We start from the raw sequence: 18,794 nt of genomic DNA, 5'->3' as shown, positions 1-18,794 counted from the left end.
TGCATTGGTGCGCTGTGGAAGCAGCTATTTTTGACACACACCCTTCCCCCGCAGGTGCTCTGGGCCACTTGAAAATACCATATGTCCCTGTGGATTGTGCATCCCTGAGAGCCAGCGTGGTGTAGTGGTTAGAGTGCTGGACTAGGACCAGGGAGAGCCGAATTCAAATCCCCATTCAGCCATGAAACTAGCTGGGTGACTCTGGGCCAGTCACTTCTCTCTCATCCTAACCTACTTCACAGGGTTGTTGTGACGAGAAACTTAAGTATGTAGTACACCGCTCTGGGCTCCTTGGAGGAACAGCGGGATATAAATGTAATCATCATCATCATCCCTTGCGGACATATTGTTGGGTGGCTTCCTGGGGAACAAGAGAATATCAAAAATAGCTACTGCCCCACTGTACCAGTGGGGAGAGGAGAGCTGGTCTTGTGGTAGCAAGCATGACTTGTCCCCTTAGCTAAGCAGGGTCTGCCCTGGTATGAGCACTGTAAGATATTGTGAGGAGAAACTCAAGTATGTAGCACACCTCTCTGGGCTCCTTGGATTACATATAAATGTAATAAACAAACAAATAAAGAAAGAAAGAAAGAAAGAAAGATATTTCCCTTAGGGGATGGAGCCATGCTTGCTACCAGAAGACAAGCTCTCCTTGCAGTATATTTTATGCATGTAGTTTGTGTACACAGTCTTGCTTTCTTGGCACTCTCTGATGGAGTTGTCATGTTAGGAGTAGATCATGAGCTCCTGAACCATGTTTTATTATGGACCAGTTTTATTACAGGCTTGCCTACAATCAGCGTAATAAAAACCTGATCTTTAACCATCTTCAGCTAGTTAAATTAGCATGCACCTTCCATTTGATACAAATGAATTGTGCAGTGTGCCAGTTTGACAACATAATGAACTGATAAAAAACCTGCTTGTATTATACATTTAGAATATTGTCTTTGTTAGTAGACATCACTTGAGAATATTTCATCTCTAGTGATAAAACATGTTTTGGAAGGTATTCCTGAGCTGCTACATGTTAAGCGGTAAACAATCAAAGCCATTCTAGGGACCTTTCTGCTAGGATTGTTACCTTTTCTAAAGGGCAGAGGGGTTGATGGATAACACTATATTAAGTGCTGTGCAGAACCATTTTAATTATGCTTCTAGGGGACTGGGGTGGGGGGAGTAAAGGCTCAGCAGGGCTAAAGTGCTCTAGTGTGGAAGCAACCTAGAAATCAACATTTTCTAAAGCTCTACAAGATCTTCCAAGCTTCCCTTCTGATGTAACTGCTTCAGCAGGGTCCTGAATGTGATTGCATGACTGTATGATTCCTGAAGGGCTACTAGATGTACACTACTGAAAGTTATTATTGATGTACTGTGAATAATTGCTTCAGTAGAAACCATAAATGGACAGGCCATCCAGGCATAGGCCTGATGAGAAAAGATGGCCAGGAATGATGGAAAACCACCTGGATTTCTTTTTGACCAATTGTGAAATAATTTTTCTTCCTCCTTTCCCAGTGTGAACACTCCCCTAAAGTGCTTTGAATTAAAGTGCTTTAGTTGTTCTAAAGCACTGCAGCTGCATATATATTAAAAACATGCCTAAGAGGTTGTAACTATTGATGACTGACCTCAGCACAGAACAGAGAAATCAATGCCACAACCTGAGTTTAAATAATGAGTTTATGTTTCCTACAAAGGTGATCTTACTATTCCCCCTGCCCCCATGAGGCTTATTGGGTATGGATTAAAGAAACAGAAAATGGGCCTTTGTTGTGTGTTTCAGAAGTGTTGTCCCCCTGTACAGTTCCCCTATTCTTATTCTGCTTGATGTGGAAGTTGAGAAAGGAAATGTAATTAAACTAATCCACATAACTGAGCTGCACGTCCCCTTAGGTTTGAATAAAGGCAGCTCCCTTGCCTTGTCAAAGGCAGCTTTAGCCTCGAGTGTAACTACTTTCGCCTACAGACCGCAGATGTTTTTTAGGCACACCACCTGCATTTCTGCAGAACTTAGAACAACTGTTATAGGGTCAATAAGCCTGTGTTTCTTTTGGGAAGGCATGGAGTGTGTGTGGCTTTGCCCATACTGTACCAGTGAAAAGCAACTGTTATTTTCCTGGGGTGTAAAAAGAAGCAGTTGACTAAAAAGAGACCTGGAATCGTGTTTTTACACATGCACTCCTCTTAGGATGGGAAGCACCAGACTGAATCAAAATATGCTCCAAAGAGAATGTGAGAAGCCACACGAGAGGGAGGGGGGGGGGAGGGAGAGGGAGCATGAATCCCCTTTTCTCTGGGAAAACAAAACACAGCATAGAGGATTCAGGGACAATTTGTGTTAAACTGTATTGATTGCTTTGTGAATAATGGAGTTGATGCCAGCATCCTCCTCCTTCCCTTAGCTGTGCTGGATCACTTCTCCATTCAGGGTTCCCATGACAGTCATGGTTTGTGTTTTTATTAGTTTGATTTACTTGATATATTAATGGGAAAAATAAAACTTGATTATTTGGGAGTGAATAGCTACAGCAACTGCAGACACTAGCAATAAGCAACCTTTAGCTTAAGTGACCACTTAAATGACACAATGATGATATTTCTAGGACCATTGTGCTTGACCTTTGCTAAGACCCTTCTCCAGTCTAAGCACTAGGGTACAAACAATGGCTGATACATGCTCTGTTGTATTCACGTTGCCCCCAAATACTCTGCTCCTTACAGTGATATTGCTGTTCTTAATCATCTTTTCTTTATATACGGTATATATAAAACCTCTGTCTAAAGCCTCATTGTGACCTGCTGCTCTCTCACAGCTGGTTAACTACAACATCGAGGAATTGATAATTTCCCACTTAATTTTAGTTTAGCAATGTAGTGTGTAACTTGGAGGCAGAAGCCCTGAAAAACCTATTTAGGGTTGTGGGGGAGGTAACTCAGCTATGAAAGAGTGACCAGGAAATGGTGTTGGAATAGATTTGTCTTGTCTGCACACACCAGTAATGGGGCATGCTTTCTTATTATGCTTTCTAGGGGCAGAGGGATACCATGTGTGTGGCTCAAGGTAACAGAATGTAATCCAGAAGCAGTTCTGTTTTAACTTCCCTAGTCTTTATTCATTAATTTATTAATTTAAGGAACCTTCATTAAAGGTTATTTATGTGCTTGCATAGATTATGATAAAACATGAAGCAGTTTTGCCCACAGATTTACAATCTGATACAAAAAGAAAAATGGGATGAGAAACTAAAAGGAAAGCAACCAAATTCAGATACCCAAACCATCAAGTTACATAATGACCCCGGGGGAATGGCCTCTGAGGCAATAGTGCTGGGCCTGAGAGAGGAAAAGTCAAACTGTGATTGGCTCCACTCCCAGCTGACCAAATGGAATTAAATCCTCCAACCTCTGCAGCTGTGAAGTGCACTGTTACTTAACAGGTAGGTTGCTTATTGCCAATGTCTGTACACACTGTTGCTACTCACTGCCAAATAATCATGTTGTGTTGTTTTTTTCGTTTATCAAGTAAATCAAGCTCATAAAGCCATTGATTTCAGATTTGGGGCTTGTGATTCTAAGCTTCTGCTCTGTGGCTCTAAGACCTGGCAGTAGATCTGTGCAGAGGCTGAGAAGTCAGTCAGTGGAATGGAGGAGCACCCAATGGAGGGGCTTTGTTTTTAATATTATTAGGATAAATGTGAGAGTGAAAAAAATCCAAACCAAGATTGAGAAAGTATATTTTCTTGAAAACGGCTCTATTTTCTGCTTACTGCAAAAAGCAATGTGTTGTGACTTTCCTCTGCCCAACCAGCAACATCCTAATGACTTGCTGGCAGATTGTACTGTGAGAAGCACTGCTGAGGCTTCCTCCAGTGCTGAGATCTATTGCTTACACGTGTATCTACCTGAAACTTACTTGGCCTCTCGGTGCACTTTTTGACTGGGACCACAACTGGTTGCACCTCTTGGAACTGAGATGAGCATTTCTAAAGTTGTCCTAATGCTAGTTTCTTTCATTAGCACCCATATACAACTGCCGTTTGACTGGTGTCCTTTACTGGGGAGAGACATAACATTTTGTTTATCTTATTTATTTGTTATTTCTCTGTGTGAACCGCCATGAGCCATTTTGGGAAGGGTGGTATAGAAATTGAATGAATGAATGAATGAATGAATGAATGAATGAAATAACATCTTGCCTCCTCAGTTGTGTGGATGGGCAGGACATTTCTGTGAGCTAAAATCTCAAAGATTTTTGAGCTGCCTGAATGCATATGATTCTTTACATAACATAAGCCATGTAAGCATTTGCCCCCAAGACCCTGCTTTTGTGCTCCCCATGCTTTGGTTTTGCATTTCTGTCAATGGCCAGAGGAGGGAGCTCTTGCTGTGGGAATACTTGAAGTGTGTGCTTTGTTTGTTTCAGGGCAGCTGCATGGTGGACTGTCCACCCCTTGCAAATCAGGCTCTGTGCCTCAGTCACTAATTTGACAGAGTACATTTTGGTGGAGATCTCCCTTGGGGCAAGTGCTCTTGCCTCTAGACAGGCCAAATAACCTATTAAATCTCCATGATGAAACTAATAAAAGGACTGAGCCAGAGTGACTAATTGGATTTACTGCACTTATTTCAATTGCATTTTGTGTTTTAAATCAGCAGCTTAAAAACAAAAAACAAACCCAGCCTTAAAACTTTCATCATTCTGCCTATCAACTAACTGGAAAAAGAAAAACCTTTCCTTTGAGTTTTCTGCACGCCCCTAATCAGAATGTGCCATGTGAGATGCACCCAGTTGCGTTCGAGCTGTACTGCTAAAGCCACACTTTAATCAGTAGTTGATGCTGTTTTTTCCCCTTTGAAGATCAGCTTCCCCCTCCCCACCCTGGAGGAGCTTAACACAAGTCAGAAACTTCATACACGATTTCACTGAGTGGCAGGAAGTCAGATAACAACAGTCTGGAAACTGAGAGTTAAGGCACAGGTCTTTGCTAAAATGCTAAAACGCTTGTTCTTAAGTGGAGCAAGTCTGTGATAATGGCCACAGGATGCACTCTGAGCCCTTATAGCTCTGGGATTCAAGCAAACCTCTGGCCTAGGCGCCTGTATTTTAAAGATATCCATGGTAGGAAAAAGGCTATCCAGGTTTGCCTCTCCACTTTGTGGCTGCTTTTTCAATCACTTGCTTTTTGCTCAGAGTCAGCCCTGGATGGTAGATGTCAGGCAAAAGAGAAATAGGGAGGGTTGTGTGTGAAATTAATATTCTGAACAAGACATTCTCTAAGCAGATGAGCCTGACTTCTTCCTCTCTGCATTGGAATGTTGGGGTACAAGAAGATGGTACTAGTTGCCAACATCAGGCCTCCTCTGTTTGACAGTTTCCTGTGCTTGTAATGTTACCTTTGAGGACGCAACCAAAAATCCAGTAAGCATTCTTTTTGAAAATGAAGGTGTCTTTCCCAAGCTCATAATACAAAGCCAGACCTGCAGCCTGCAAAGGTGTGTGGATGCATCATGGCCCTGATGCAAACCATGTAGACAGGCATACACGATATGGACTGCGAGGATCTGATATGCCGAAGGAAGATGTGGGATGTTCAATAAAATTGTACCATGACGAGAGAGATCCTAGATGTGGACTTGTATAATTTTCTTCTCCATGTCAGCACTTCCATTTGCTGAATCCTTCAAGAGAGAATTTAACTAGTGAACTTTACTCTGGCTTCATGCTGCTCCCAGGAGATTCCTGGAAACAACCGGAAGAGTTCACACTAAACACCCCCAGTCCAGTCATAGTCTAGGGATCCATTTCCAAGTTGAAATTTGGAGGTGAGTAGTTCATTCAAACAGAGCCACCTAATGGCACAGCAGGGAAATGACTTGACTAGAAAGCCAGAGGTTGCCAGTTTGAATCCCTGCAGGTATGTTTCCCAGACTACGGGAAAGAACCTATATCGGGCAGCAGCGATATAGGAAGATGCTGAAAGGCATCATCTCATACTGCACAGGAGATGGCAGTGGTAAACCCCTCCTATATTCTACCAAAGACAACCATAGGGCTCTGTGGTCACCAGGAGTCAACACCAACTCAATGGCAGACTTTACCTTTACCTAGTTCATTCAAAAGATACTCACTTTCTGTGCAATATTCCTCCAGATGTCTACACAGACATTGCAAGAAACAGTTTTGACTGACAAAGGCATTGCCTCATGTGTAGATTGGTAGTTTCAAGTAGCAAGCTGACTGAGTACCCCTTGCCTCCCTACCCCACCAAGGGGGAAGTGGACTGCTGCCTTCAGTCCAGCTGTGATATGGGACATCTGAGTTCTGGATCCCTCTTTTTTTCTTTTTTTTTAAGTTACAAGTACCTGTAAGTGTGCAACTGGGGTTGATTGGGGACATAGGGTGCAGCAATCTGTATGTTTCCCCCCAAGTCGCAGTCTGAAGAGACAAGTTAGATGGGGAAGCTGGCTTGGGAGAAAGGGTTACATCCCATTCTTCCAGTGCCCCATGGCATGCACCCTCTCCTTCTGTTGCACCCCTGCAACTGGTATTCAGAGACATTCTGCTTCTGAGCCTGGAAGTAACTTGTAGCCACCAAGGCTAGTAGCCATTTATAGACCTGTCCTCCATGAATTTGTCTAAGCCCCTTTTAAAGTAATCCAAGCTGGTAGCCATCACCACATCCTGTGGCAGAGAATTCCATAGATTATGCATGGTGTGAAAAAGTACTTCCTTTAATTGGTCCTAAGAACATAAGAATAGCCTTGTTGGATCAGGCCAAAGGCCTATCTAATCCAACATCCTGTTTCATTCACACAGTAGCCCACCAGATGCCTCTGAGAAGCCCACAGGCAAGAGGTGAGGACATGCCCTCTCTCCTACCGTTACTCCCCTGCAACTGGTATTTAGTGGCATCTTGCCTCTGAAGCTGGAGGTGGCCTATAGCCCTCAGACTAGTATACCTGTCCACCATGAATTTATCTAAACCCCTCTTAATGCCATCCAGGCAGTTGGTTGTCATCATATCTCGTGGCAGAGAATTCAATAGCGTAATTATGCATTGTGTGAAAACGTACTTCCTTTGTCGGTCCTAAATTTCTTGCATTCAGTTTCATAGGATGACCCCTGGTTCCAAAGTTAGGTGAGAGGGAGAAAATTTTATTTCTGTCAACATTCTCCGCACGTTTCATGATTTTATAGACCTCTATCATGTCTCCCCTCAGTTGTCTTTTTTTCTAAACTAAAAAGCCCCAGCTCGCAAGGAAGGTGCTCTAGGCCCCTGATCATCTTGGTCGCCTCTTCTGCACCTTTTCCAGTTCTACAATGTCCTAAATTTCCTGGCAACCAGTTTCATGGGATGACCCCTGATTCTAGTGTTGTGCGAGAGAGGGGAGAAATATTTCTCTCTCTTCATGCATAATTTTATAAAAATAATGTCTCCCTTAGTTGCCTTTTTCTAAAAAAAAACCTTCCCCCAAAATGTACAAAAAGAAAGAAACTTGGATCATAGTAAAGGCCCTAGTTGTTGCTAACCTGAGGAAGCACTGCAAGAAAGGCTGTCACTTACTCATGGTGCTTTGACTGCTCATTTTGGTGGTTTCGGTGCACAGTATGATGGTGTGTAATGGCTGGGTTGTGCACTGCAGGCTTGCTAGGGTGCCTTAAATGCAGGCTGTCAGGAAGGAATTTCCGTCTGTGAGCCAGTGCTGTCACCTCCTGAGTGTTTACTTTAACCTATTTTGCTTGTTTTTGATGGCGAAAGAGGACAGGCTCTTAGAAAACATTTTGAGTTGCTGCACCATTAAAAGCTAATTTGAATATTACAGCTGATACCACAGGCAGCTGCTGGTTTACCTTGTGGTATTCCCTCCCGCACCCTCCTGCTTTGCAGCACATTTTTCTTTATCCTCTTGAGCATCTAATTCCGGTTGATATTTACTTGGGTGAACATATGACTGCTTATAATTTATTTCCTATTTTTAACAAGTGTTCACACCTCTGGAATATTCAAGTTAGTGTTGACTACAAGCTAGGAAAGCACAGTGTAGTTAGGGAAGAAGAAGTGACAACCAGCAATTTAACGCCTAATTAGCATTGCTTCCTTCCCTGTGCACTTCCGCTGTAGCTAGGGCAGATAAAGAAACCTGCCCTCCTGAGCTCTCTAACAAGGATTACAGTTTTTTCTCCCAGTTCTTTTGCACACCTATGTTGTTGCAAAATGAATAAAACAAGAGAGAAATCCTTTTGAACCAGTGTGGATGCACAAAGACACCCTTTAAAACCAAAAGGTCCCTAAGGAAAAGAGAGGAGGGAATACAGAAAGCAGTAATAGCTGAACAGAGAGCTCCAAAATTTGGCACACAGGTAACAGAGGATGGCAGAAGCCAGTGTATTTAATTTCAAATAAATTGGTCCAGGAGTTGATTTTTTAAATGATTTTTTAAAAAATAATTAAGTCAAAATTGCAATAACATCTGAAATTGCGCCCCGCCAAAATCACACCTGAGAATCACTTATTTTTAAAAAATCAATGGCAGGACTGATTTACTTGAATACACAGTGTCCTGCCATCTTCTACTACTTGTCTAACCAAATTTCAGAGCTCTCTACCCAGCCATTATTCTATCCCGCTCTTCCTCCAAGGAGCCCAGAGCGGTGTACTACATACTTAAGTTTCTCTTCACAACTACCCTGTGAGGTAGGTTAGGCTGACAGAGACGTGACTGGCTCAGAGTCACCCAGCAAGTCTCATGGCTGAATGGGGATTTGAACTCGGGTCTCCCCGATCCTAGTCCAGCACTCTAACCACTACACCACGCTGGTGCTACACCATGCACTACACCTCACTGGCACACTGGCTGACATTATGATTTCCCCCCTCCTTTCTCATAGACATTTTTTGTTTTAAAAGGTGTCCTTGCACCCCCATGCTATTGCAAAATCAAGAAAACAAGAGGGGTATCTTTTGGAACCAGTGTATGAGTTCAGGGATGGGGCTGTAGCCCAGTTGCTAAGTCATCTGCTTTGCTTGCAGAAGACTCCAGGTTCAATCCTTGGCATCTCTAGGTAGGGCTGCGAAAGGTTCCGCCTGTAATCTTGGAGAGCCACTGCTTAGATGGACCAATGGTCTGCCTCAGGAGAAGGCGGTGTCCTATCTTCCTGTGTTCCAGATACAGACATTCCTTGGGGGATACGGCACCTGTGAATCCCTACTTACTTCTGTTGACTAGTAGTTATCCAGAGAAACATAGTAAAGCCAATTGGAATTAGTGGAATTTAGTTCTGTGGCATCAAGCAGGTTTGCCTAAATGAGCTGTGTGTAATAATGTGGGAGGCTTTTGAATGTTTAATAAAACAAATTAAGAAACCTCAGCAGCAGCAGCTTGTTCTTTGTATTGTTGGTTGTTTTGGTTTGGCTAGCTGGCAGGTTGGGGGCACGGACATGCAGGCGAGCAAGCGGGTGTGCGCGCTGTTTTGCTTTTATATCAGGTAGCAGGTATTTTAACTCCATCCCTGTTGCTAATTATTGCTTCAGTAAACAACAGCTGCTCAGATGCAGCTCAGCTTCTTTTTCCGCTTTTAAAAAGATTTGACAGTGTTCAAACTGGAGATAGGGATTGCTGAAAGGGGAAAAAACGTTATAATCATTTCACTCCCCTACTGCTAGCGGTTTTTATGGGCCTTGTTATGGCAGGCATATTAATTGCTAGCGAGCTAATGTTAAGCAAATTAAATGGCTTTAGTGCAGCGTGTGTTTGGACACTCAGTTGAAGACAGTTTAATAGCCATCTTCTGGAGGCGCTGGTATATTTAGACTTCAAATTGTTTTCCACAATAAATGTGAGCAGCTATAAAAAGTCATAACTCATGCATACAATAGTGATAATAAGCCCTTAGCAATATTTCAATATTTCACAGGCATCAAAAGTCAAAGGCCAAATCTTCCACCACTGTAGCACTTAATTTGTGCCACACATTCTACCCTGCTGCTGTCATGAGAGAGGAAGTGGGGGAAATGTTGCTTATGGGTTCTCTTCAGCACCACCAGGGCACAGTAGTCCAGCCCCAGTTCAGTGGGCTGAATGGGCAATTTCTGAGTTAGTCATCCTGCAGGAACCCCCAGCAGATTAGAAGCCCACTCAGCTGGTAGGGACCATTGTAGAGCCAGCTCTGTATAGCCCTGGATACATGGCTATATACATGGATCCACTTTCACTTTAAGCCAAGTTTTCACCTGCCTACCATGGTGCTGGAAAAGCTCCCCTCAGATTGGGCCAATCCTATTGAATTCAATGAGGCTTACTCCCAGGTAAATCGGTATAGGATTGCAGCCTTTGCCTCCTCCTGGAAAAAGTCCTGCGGATGCTCACAACACACTTTTTGTGCTCAGTTCACATACAGGAGTATGTTTCTTATCTGTACTCCACAGGGTACAGAGGGACCTGTATCCAGGTTCATTCTAAAAATGGATACATGTACAGTCATTCACACAAAACCATACACATGTGTAAGGACACTGGCATGTGTGTGCAATGTAATGGCTGAATAGGATTATAGTCTTGGAACAAAATCAAAGTTTTGCCAGCTGAGAGGTGAGTGAGCCTAGCTGGTCAGTGTTCAGGTGCCAGGGGACATCCAAATAGGAACAATAAGAGATCATCAGGCAATCTTCAAGCCGTGTGTGTGGGGGGGGTGGGGGTGGGGGTGGGGGGGGGGAGGGGCGCCTTTGCTCAGAGTCTACATATGGAATGAGACAAGGCAGTCCGGCTGAGGAAGCTGCTTATCCGTTCCCAGGATGAATCTGGTGGGCTGACCTGGCAGCACCTTCCATTCACCCCACTCGTAATGTTAACAGGGGAGTTGCATTTTGCAGGTCTCCATTCCAGCCCCCTCTGGCCTCTTTGCTGCCTGGTGGGCTGAGCTCTGAACAGATAACTAGGACAGTGGCCTTGGCATACGGTACTTCATAAGGTGTCAAGAGGTGTTGTTGGTGCAGGGCTTGCCACACTCGACTGACCAGGAAACAATTATTGGCAGCAAGCTCCAGTTTGATCTGCCAGGCGAGAGGAACGTTGTTTGACAACGTTTCTGCTTGAGGTGACAAGAACTCTTAAGGGAGTGCTCACCCCACCCCCCACCCCCTTATTGTGTGTGTGTGTGTGTGTAAGGCTCGGGCATCAGTGAGCTGAAGCATGAAGCAGCAGTAATAGGCTTTATTTGTGAAACTCTGTGGGCAGTGCTAAGCTGTTAAAATGCAGGATAATTAGAATTCTTCAAACAATAGCAAAAGAAATGCAGACTCGGCTCAAATGGCAGCAGCAGGCATCCTTGGCTCCCCCCTCCCCCACCCACTTTCTGAGTCTCGTCCCAGCTTCTCTCCTCCACCAGGGGTTGCTAATGTCACACTTGTGGCAGAGCCAGTGAGGAGGAATGGGTGATTGATTAGCTCTCAGGTTTTTCATGGGGCTAAGCCCTGTTTATGATTTGAGCAGATCATAATCGTGTGTATCTGTCTGCATAACTTGAAGGGGAGCCATGCAGTACCGTGGATGTTGGAAAGACAGCCTTCGCTCAAAGGCCTACCTCTCTGTTCAGGTTGCTGCTACCGGGGAATGTTTCAGGTGGAAAGCTCTGGTCCTCTTTTTCAGGAAGACACCAAGTTTTTAATTCTTTTGAGTGGAGCAACTTGGACTCCTTGCTGTTGTTGAGATGTTAGCGACAGGCTTTCCCCCCTCTTCCCTTTCCAGCCTGTAGCTAGGATTTCCCCCACCCCACCCCCCTTCAAGCAAAGAGAGAGAGAAGTGGGAGAAATGCCAGACATAATTTGCATTTTCAGGGAGCTTTTTAAAGCTGCTGCTCCTGCAAGAATTTTGGTTTTCAAGGACCCTTTTAAAATCAGCCTCCCCTGAAGTCCCATAATCAAAATCCAGAGGAAATTACTTTTTTAAAATAAAAAATCTCTATAAAGCTCTCTTATTACAAAGTGCACTTGTAATGGTCTTACAAATCTTTATGTTACTTTTGGGCCCATAAACTGAACTTAAATGACAGTAGTGGAAAATGAAAAGCCTTGACTGGCAGTTGCTTCGGACTGCCATTTCAAGGTTCAGAACAGGCGGGAAGAAATGCAGAGATACTTTTGTAACCTGCTAACAACTGAGTGTCTCTGGCACCTTAAGCCACAAACTGCCTGAGTAGGAAGAAAAGTGGGTTCAGTTAAACTTACTTAAGTCACCTACTGGCACAGCAGGGAAATGGCTTGACTACCAAGTCAGAAGTTGCCAGTTCGAATCCCTGCTGATATGTTTCCCAGACTATGGGAAACACCTATATCAGGCAGCAGCGATATAGGAAGATCCTAAAAGGCATCATCTCATACTGCATGAGAGATGGCAATGGTATTTTACCAAAGACAACCACAGGGCTCTGTGGGTGCCAGGAGTCGACACCGACTCGACAGCACACCTTACCTTTTACCTACTTAAGACTCCAGCCTAGGACACCTGGACACAATTCAATTTCTATACCGCCTGCTTTCTATAATGTGCTGCTTTCCAGTGGAGGAGGAGATGACTGGTGATACAATAGGACTCACAATCTAAAAAACAAACACAAGGAAGATACCAGCAATAGCCCCTTGAGGGATGCTGTTCTGGAGCTGGAAAATCAGTTGCTTTCCTTCTTCTTAATATAAAGAGAATCACCATTTTGAAAAGTGCCTCTTTGCCCAATTTTCAGGGCCAAGTTGGGCATCTTCAGTTGAACGTGGGATATAAAGGTCATAATAAACATTCATATGCACTGGTTTCTCAAAGAGGATTCCCCTCCCCCACCTTTTGTTACAGACATTATGGAGGGCTGGTGTAGAAAACATCCTCCGATTCTCATGGCAAGAACTGCCCATTTAATGGCTTTTCATTTGGAGACAGAGGCTCACATCCAGACTACTGAGGTGGGCACATAATGTGAGCTGTGCACCCGCTTTGGAGCAATGGGCTAGTTGCATGTTGCCCTGTGTCTAGAGGAGAGGGTGAATTTCAGGGTTCTTACTTTCCCCTTAGATTGTGCTGAAACTGCTAGAAATATGGTTCTGAGGGTCATGCAGCCCTTGGGGAATACTTTTGTGTGTCACAGAGCATTTCCAGGGGGAGGAGCAATGGGCACCATTCAAACCCCCATCGCTCCTTCTCCCAGAAGTGTTCTGTTGCAAGTGGAACTATGCCCCGAGGGTTGTATTCAGGGACAACCCTCAGGGACTATTTCCAGGTTGGAACCTGAGGGCTATGTCCTCAGGTTGCCTTCAACAACTATGGTGATGAGCTACATTCTGCACAGCCCTCCATCGAGGTAATGGACCCGCTGGGGTGGCTGTGCAACTTCAAAAGCAGCTCCCCAAGTGTGATTCCACTAGTTACAGGACAATCTGAGGGGAAGGTAGGAATCCTGAAATTTGCCCTTCCCTGTGCATGCTGGGTATATTTGTTTGTTTGATCATATTTACATACCACTGGATATATACAGCTCTAGCCTTAGTCTAGCCTTAGTGGAGAAGGCTGCCTCATTGGACACACAACTCTTTGTTCTATGCCTGCTTCAGTAGTCCAGCTGTGAGCCAGAGGCTTCACAGAGCTATTAAACATGGCCACTATTTTATAGGCACCAGCTTTTATTCAAAAGTTCATATTTTGCTATGAAAATCTCTGAACAATCCTGCAGAATGTCAGGTTTAAACCTGTCTTTGGGCTACAAAATGCACTAGATGCTTCTTTCTGTGTTGTAGAATTCTTTGCAAAGGCTTTAAAACAAGCAACTCAGGGTAAGGCTCCCATTTTCTATTAAACCTGATAGATTTCAGAGTGATTCCTGTGGAAAACCTATTGCTTTCATTGCCTACTAAATTGTATGGGGACAATTTCAGTGAGGGATGGAAACAACACATTCCCAGGGGGTCAAGTGTGAGTTTTCTGTTGCCAAATGCCTCAGATTAATTAGATGTTGTAATTTTACCTCCTGGAACATTGCATATTTTAGGTGCAGCAATTACTCAGTAATAGTGTTAGGGTAAAAGGTCTCAGTGCTTGCCTGTTCTGTTTCCTCCAAATTCCCAATATGTGAAGTTACAAAGAAGGAGCATATTTACCTGCAATAAAGAGGCTACCAAGCCAGCCTTTCTGTTTGTGGTAGCCTCATTCATAGTTTCAGAATATTTCCTCATCTTGGTCCCAAAAGACTTGATTAACTTTGTGTTTTGGACCCCATTAACTCTACACTGCATAATGATGTTACTGGCAACTTTGAATCTGTTTTTCCCCCTACACTGGGCTCCAGGAATTCCCATTCCTCCACGGCATGATTCAAGTCAAGTCATGAAATGAAAAGGTTCACTCAATTTACCTAAAAGTTGTTAGTAATTAACTAATATCAAGAGACCTCCACTTGCAGAATCAATGAACAAGCTGGCAGGGGCAGTGGAAGGAGAATGGTGGAAAGCTTCTATCGCAGCCAGAGCTAAACTTAATAAGATCCCCTGTATCCTTTCATACTATGGACGTTTGCATGTGGAGATCTCAGTGTAGGCAAAAGCCTTCACTTCAGTGGAAGGTTCATGGGTGGCATCTGCCCCTGCCCGGCCACATTTATGTGAATGTCAGCACTTGCTCATACATGTGCACAAATCAACATGACTATGTTCATGTTCAAGATGAATGGCTGACCGACAGAGTAGGGCTGCACCAGGGGTAGTAAGAGAGTTGCCCCAAAGAACTTCCCACGTAACTACTAATGCAGGAAGGAAGTGGCAATTTTTGATGCCCTTTCTTTCCCCAGGAAGCCTTCAGTTCTACCCCAAAATATGACCCTAAGGGTTGTGCAGCCCTCAAACATGTGTTTTCAGGTGGCACAGAGGAAAACAAAAACTGCCTTTTCCTGCTGCACCAGTGCAGTTAATCAGGAAGTTCTATTATGTTTGTTTGTTTGTTTGATTGATTGATTGATTGATTTATATCAATCAATCCTTCCAAAATGGCTCAGGGCGGTTTACATTTAAAACAAACCACTAAAACAATAAAAAGCTAAAACAAATTAAAAACAATATAACAACGATCAACAATTTAAAAACATTTTAAAACAGCAATTAAACAATTCCAGTAATTAAAAGCCCCAAGATCAGGTTAGAATTTAAAAACCCTGGAAAGCCAGGCCAAACAAATACGTTTTAAGGGCTCTCCTGAAGGCTAACAAAGAATTCAAATTACGGATTTCCGCAGGGAGCACATTCCACAGCCCCGGAGCAGCTATAGAGAAGGCCCGCCTCTGAGTTGCCACCAGACAAGCTGGTGGTAACTGGAGATGAACCTCCTGTTATAGGCACCACAACATAATAGACTCAGAGGTACCAACCCAGAAGTATATGGAATTCAGGCCTGTGTCTGATTTCATTTTATATTAAGAAATGAATTAATGCCTGGGCTCAGGGAGAATTGACACCCCAGATCTCAACTGGTCTGTGAGGGAAGAGGCGATCCAGTATTGTATTGTGAAATGGGTACTCAAGGAAGCACAAAAGCCAGGCCCAAACAATCCAAATGCTAAAATGTGACTCACTATCAAATAATGTCTGTGGAAGAGGCCAGAGGCTGATCTCCCCTCTCCTGTTGCAAGAAGTCCATGTTAATCCTTGTCAATGATTGACTCAATTGCTCTCTATAGAAATTCAACATAGGTAGATGCATACAAAGAAAACACCTATAGACTTTAATTCTTACTTTACTAACACTTCAACACCTTTTTGGGGTCAGGCTGGCAAATCTGGGAAAGATGCCCATTTGCAGCTCAGAGATGCAGATTTGCTTGGGGCAGTGTTTCCCCCCCCCCTTTCTAAGCCCACAGCTTACAGAAGATGGGATTCAGATTTCTCTAGACTGGCCAATATCCTGAATAATTAAAAGACATTATCAAAAAGGTAACAGCATTGTCACCCCTTTTTGGGGACCCAGGAAAAGATGGAGATTTGAATAGACTCTATGAGAGATCAAAGGAAAATACAACTATAAAGAATGAGGCTACTGGACAGAGAGCTAGCAATCTTGTGCCTACATGCAAGATCTGCTCACGAGCAATCCCAGAGTTTGCTGTTAAGGGCAACAAGCAGGAACTCTGTCCATGGACAGGAACTGTCTGTGACTTCCACTGCGCAGTGGGAAGTCAAGACTTCCCCAGCCATGGTGCTCTGACTCTCAGCCGTGCTCTGAGCAAATTGCATGCTTGATCCCAAAGCTCCTGTCTCCAGCCAGAAGCCTCGCCCCTTCGGCTGAAAGATCCACTGCTCTCAAGCCTCTGATCCTGGTGATATGCTGCCTTGGATCCCATCATCCTTTCCCCTTCTTCTCCCTTCCCCTCGTCCCTCTACTAATTCCTGATCTCCCCAAACCATGCCAGTCCTCAACCTTCCTTACCCCCCCTTTTTTCTGTCTATATCTTAATTATATTAGGCTTTAGGAAGATTTAATACACACACATGTGTGTGTTAGGAACACTGGTTGAATATTGGTGCTGGCTAGGATATTCTGTTTAAATACTGTTTGTAATATTGATAGAGTGTTCTGCTTTCTGCTCAGCTAGATTGATGTTGTTATTCTTTTATACTCAATAAAGCCCATTGAATCTTTTAGGATTGGTTTGATCTCCTTTCTTCCTTGCGCCCAGATCCTACATGGTCACTTGGTGACACTATGGGACAGGCCTAATTTTGTATGCTAGCTAATGAGCATATAAATCAGGCCTGGACCACAACACTTCTCAGATAACCTTAATGTGCGGTGGGGATCACGCAGAAGAAGGCGCTCTCTAAGGTAACTCGGGCCTAAGCCATTCAGGGCTTTACAGGTGAAACTCGGAAAATTAGAATATCGTGCAAAAGTCCATTAATTTCAGTAATGCAAATTAAAAGGTGAAACTGATATATGAGACAGACGCATTACATGCAAAGCGAGATAAGTCAAGCCTTAATTTGTTATAATTGTGATGATCATGGCGTACAGCTCATTAAAACCCCAAGTACCCCCTATTCCCAACTCCTCCAGGCGACCCAGAAGGATACCATGGTCGATGGTATCGAACGCCGCCGAGAGATCCAAGAGGACCAACAGAGTCACACTCCCTCTGTCGATTCCCCAGTAAAGGTCATCCATCAGGCCGACCAAGGCTGTCTCAACCCCATAGCCCGTTCTAAAGCCAGTTTGAAATGGGTCTAGATAATCCGTTTCCTCCCAAACCGCCTGGAGCTGGTTAGCCACCACCCTTTCGATTACCTTGCCCAGCCAGGGGAGATTGGAGATTGGCCTATAACTATCCATCGCTGAGGGATCGAGGGTAGGTTTCTTAAGAAGAGGTCTAACTATTGCCTCCTTCAAACAAGGAGGCACCCTACCCTCCCCCAGCGATGCATTTATGATATTAACTAGGCCATCTCCAACAATCTCTCCGCTAGATCGAAGCAGCCAGGTCGGGCAAGGATCCAGAGAACAAGTGGTAGGCTGTACCGCTCCAAGCAGCTTGTCCACGCCATCAGGAGTCACAGATTGAAACTGATCCAACCTAACACGGCAAGAGGGATTGCTGGATACCTCCCTCACAGACCCTGCAGAAATAGTGGAGTCCAAGTCGGCCCGAATACAGGAGATTTTATTTGCAAAGAACCCACTAAAGATGTCACAGCAGAGTCTCTCTGGGAACTGATTTGAGGCAGAAGGAGCAGAGATTATACTCCTCACCACCCGGGATAACTCTGCCGTTCGTGAACCGGCAGACACAATGCGCGCCGACCAAAAACGCTTTTTTGCCGCGCACTGCCATTGCATAGGTTTTCAAATGGGTTCTATGCTGCATCCTGTCAGATTCGAGCCGAGTTCTCCTCCACTTGCGTTCCAGTCACCTACCAAGCCGCTTCATCCCCTGCAACTCCTCCGTGTACCAGGGGGCCATCTTAGAAGCAGGTCTGGAGGGACGCTTAGGAGCAATAATATCTACTGCCCTGGTGAATTCCTTATTCCATGTTCCCACCAGGGCATCGACAGAATCACCGGCCGCACCAACATTGAAACCCTCCAAGGTCTTTTGGAAACCTGCTGGGTCCAGTAGCCTTTTTGGGTGGACCATCCTAATAGGTCCATCACCCCTGCAGGGGTGGATTGTGACTGTGATACCAACGTTAACCAGGTAGTGATCCGTCCATGACAATGGGGTAACCACCGGATTCCCCACCCACAGAACACCCCCCTGATCCGAACAGAAGACCAAATCCAGTGTGTGGCCGGCAACATGATTTGGTTCAAAAATTAATTGGGATAGGCCCATAGTTGTCATGGCCGCTATGAACTTCTGAGCCGCACCAGACAAGCCAGTCCCAAAGTGGATATTGAAGTCCCCCAGCACCAAGAGCCTGGGAGACTCCAACACCAACTCCACGACCAGCTCTGTCAGCTCAGTTAGGGAGTCAGTTGGGCAGCGGGGTGAACGGTACACCAACAGAATCCCCAATCTATCCCTAGTTCCCTATCCCTATCCCTAGTTCACAGCCTCAAAAATACACACTCAATATAGGTCAACTGTCTCACAGGGGCCCTGGTAAGGGAGATAGTATTTTTATGGACCACAGCCACTCCACACACCCCCACCCACTTCCCCTAACCTGCTCCACAACAGAGTAACCTGGAGGGAGAAGCTGAGCCCACACTGGGCCACTCGCTTCCCCCAACCAGGTCTCAGTTATACATGCCAGGTCAGCTCCCTCATC

The 18,794-nt window shown here is 44.6% G+C and overlaps 1 long non-coding RNA gene across 1 annotated transcript in view; it reads left to right on the top strand.

The window, feature by feature from the left end:
- The first annotated feature begins 3,396 nt into the window (after nucleotides 1-3,396).
- Nucleotides 3,397-18,794, top strand: part of LOC128326206 (uncharacterized) — a 67,089-nt gene continuing 51,691 nt past the window's right edge. Inside the window, exon 1 of the long non-coding RNA XR_008307889.1 lies at nucleotides 3,397-3,440. This is a non-coding gene — a long non-coding RNA (uncharacterized LOC128326206). The remainder of the gene's footprint in view (nucleotides 3,441-18,794) is intronic.

This window comes from Hemicordylus capensis, chromosome 5, assembly GCF_027244095.1.
Source record: "Hemicordylus capensis ecotype Gifberg chromosome 5, rHemCap1.1.pri, whole genome shotgun sequence".
NCBI lineage: Eukaryota > Metazoa > Chordata > Lepidosauria > Squamata > Cordylidae > Hemicordylus > Hemicordylus capensis.
The sequence above is the reverse complement of the archived record's forward strand: the minus strand, read 5'-3'. Positions and strand labels throughout refer to the sequence as shown.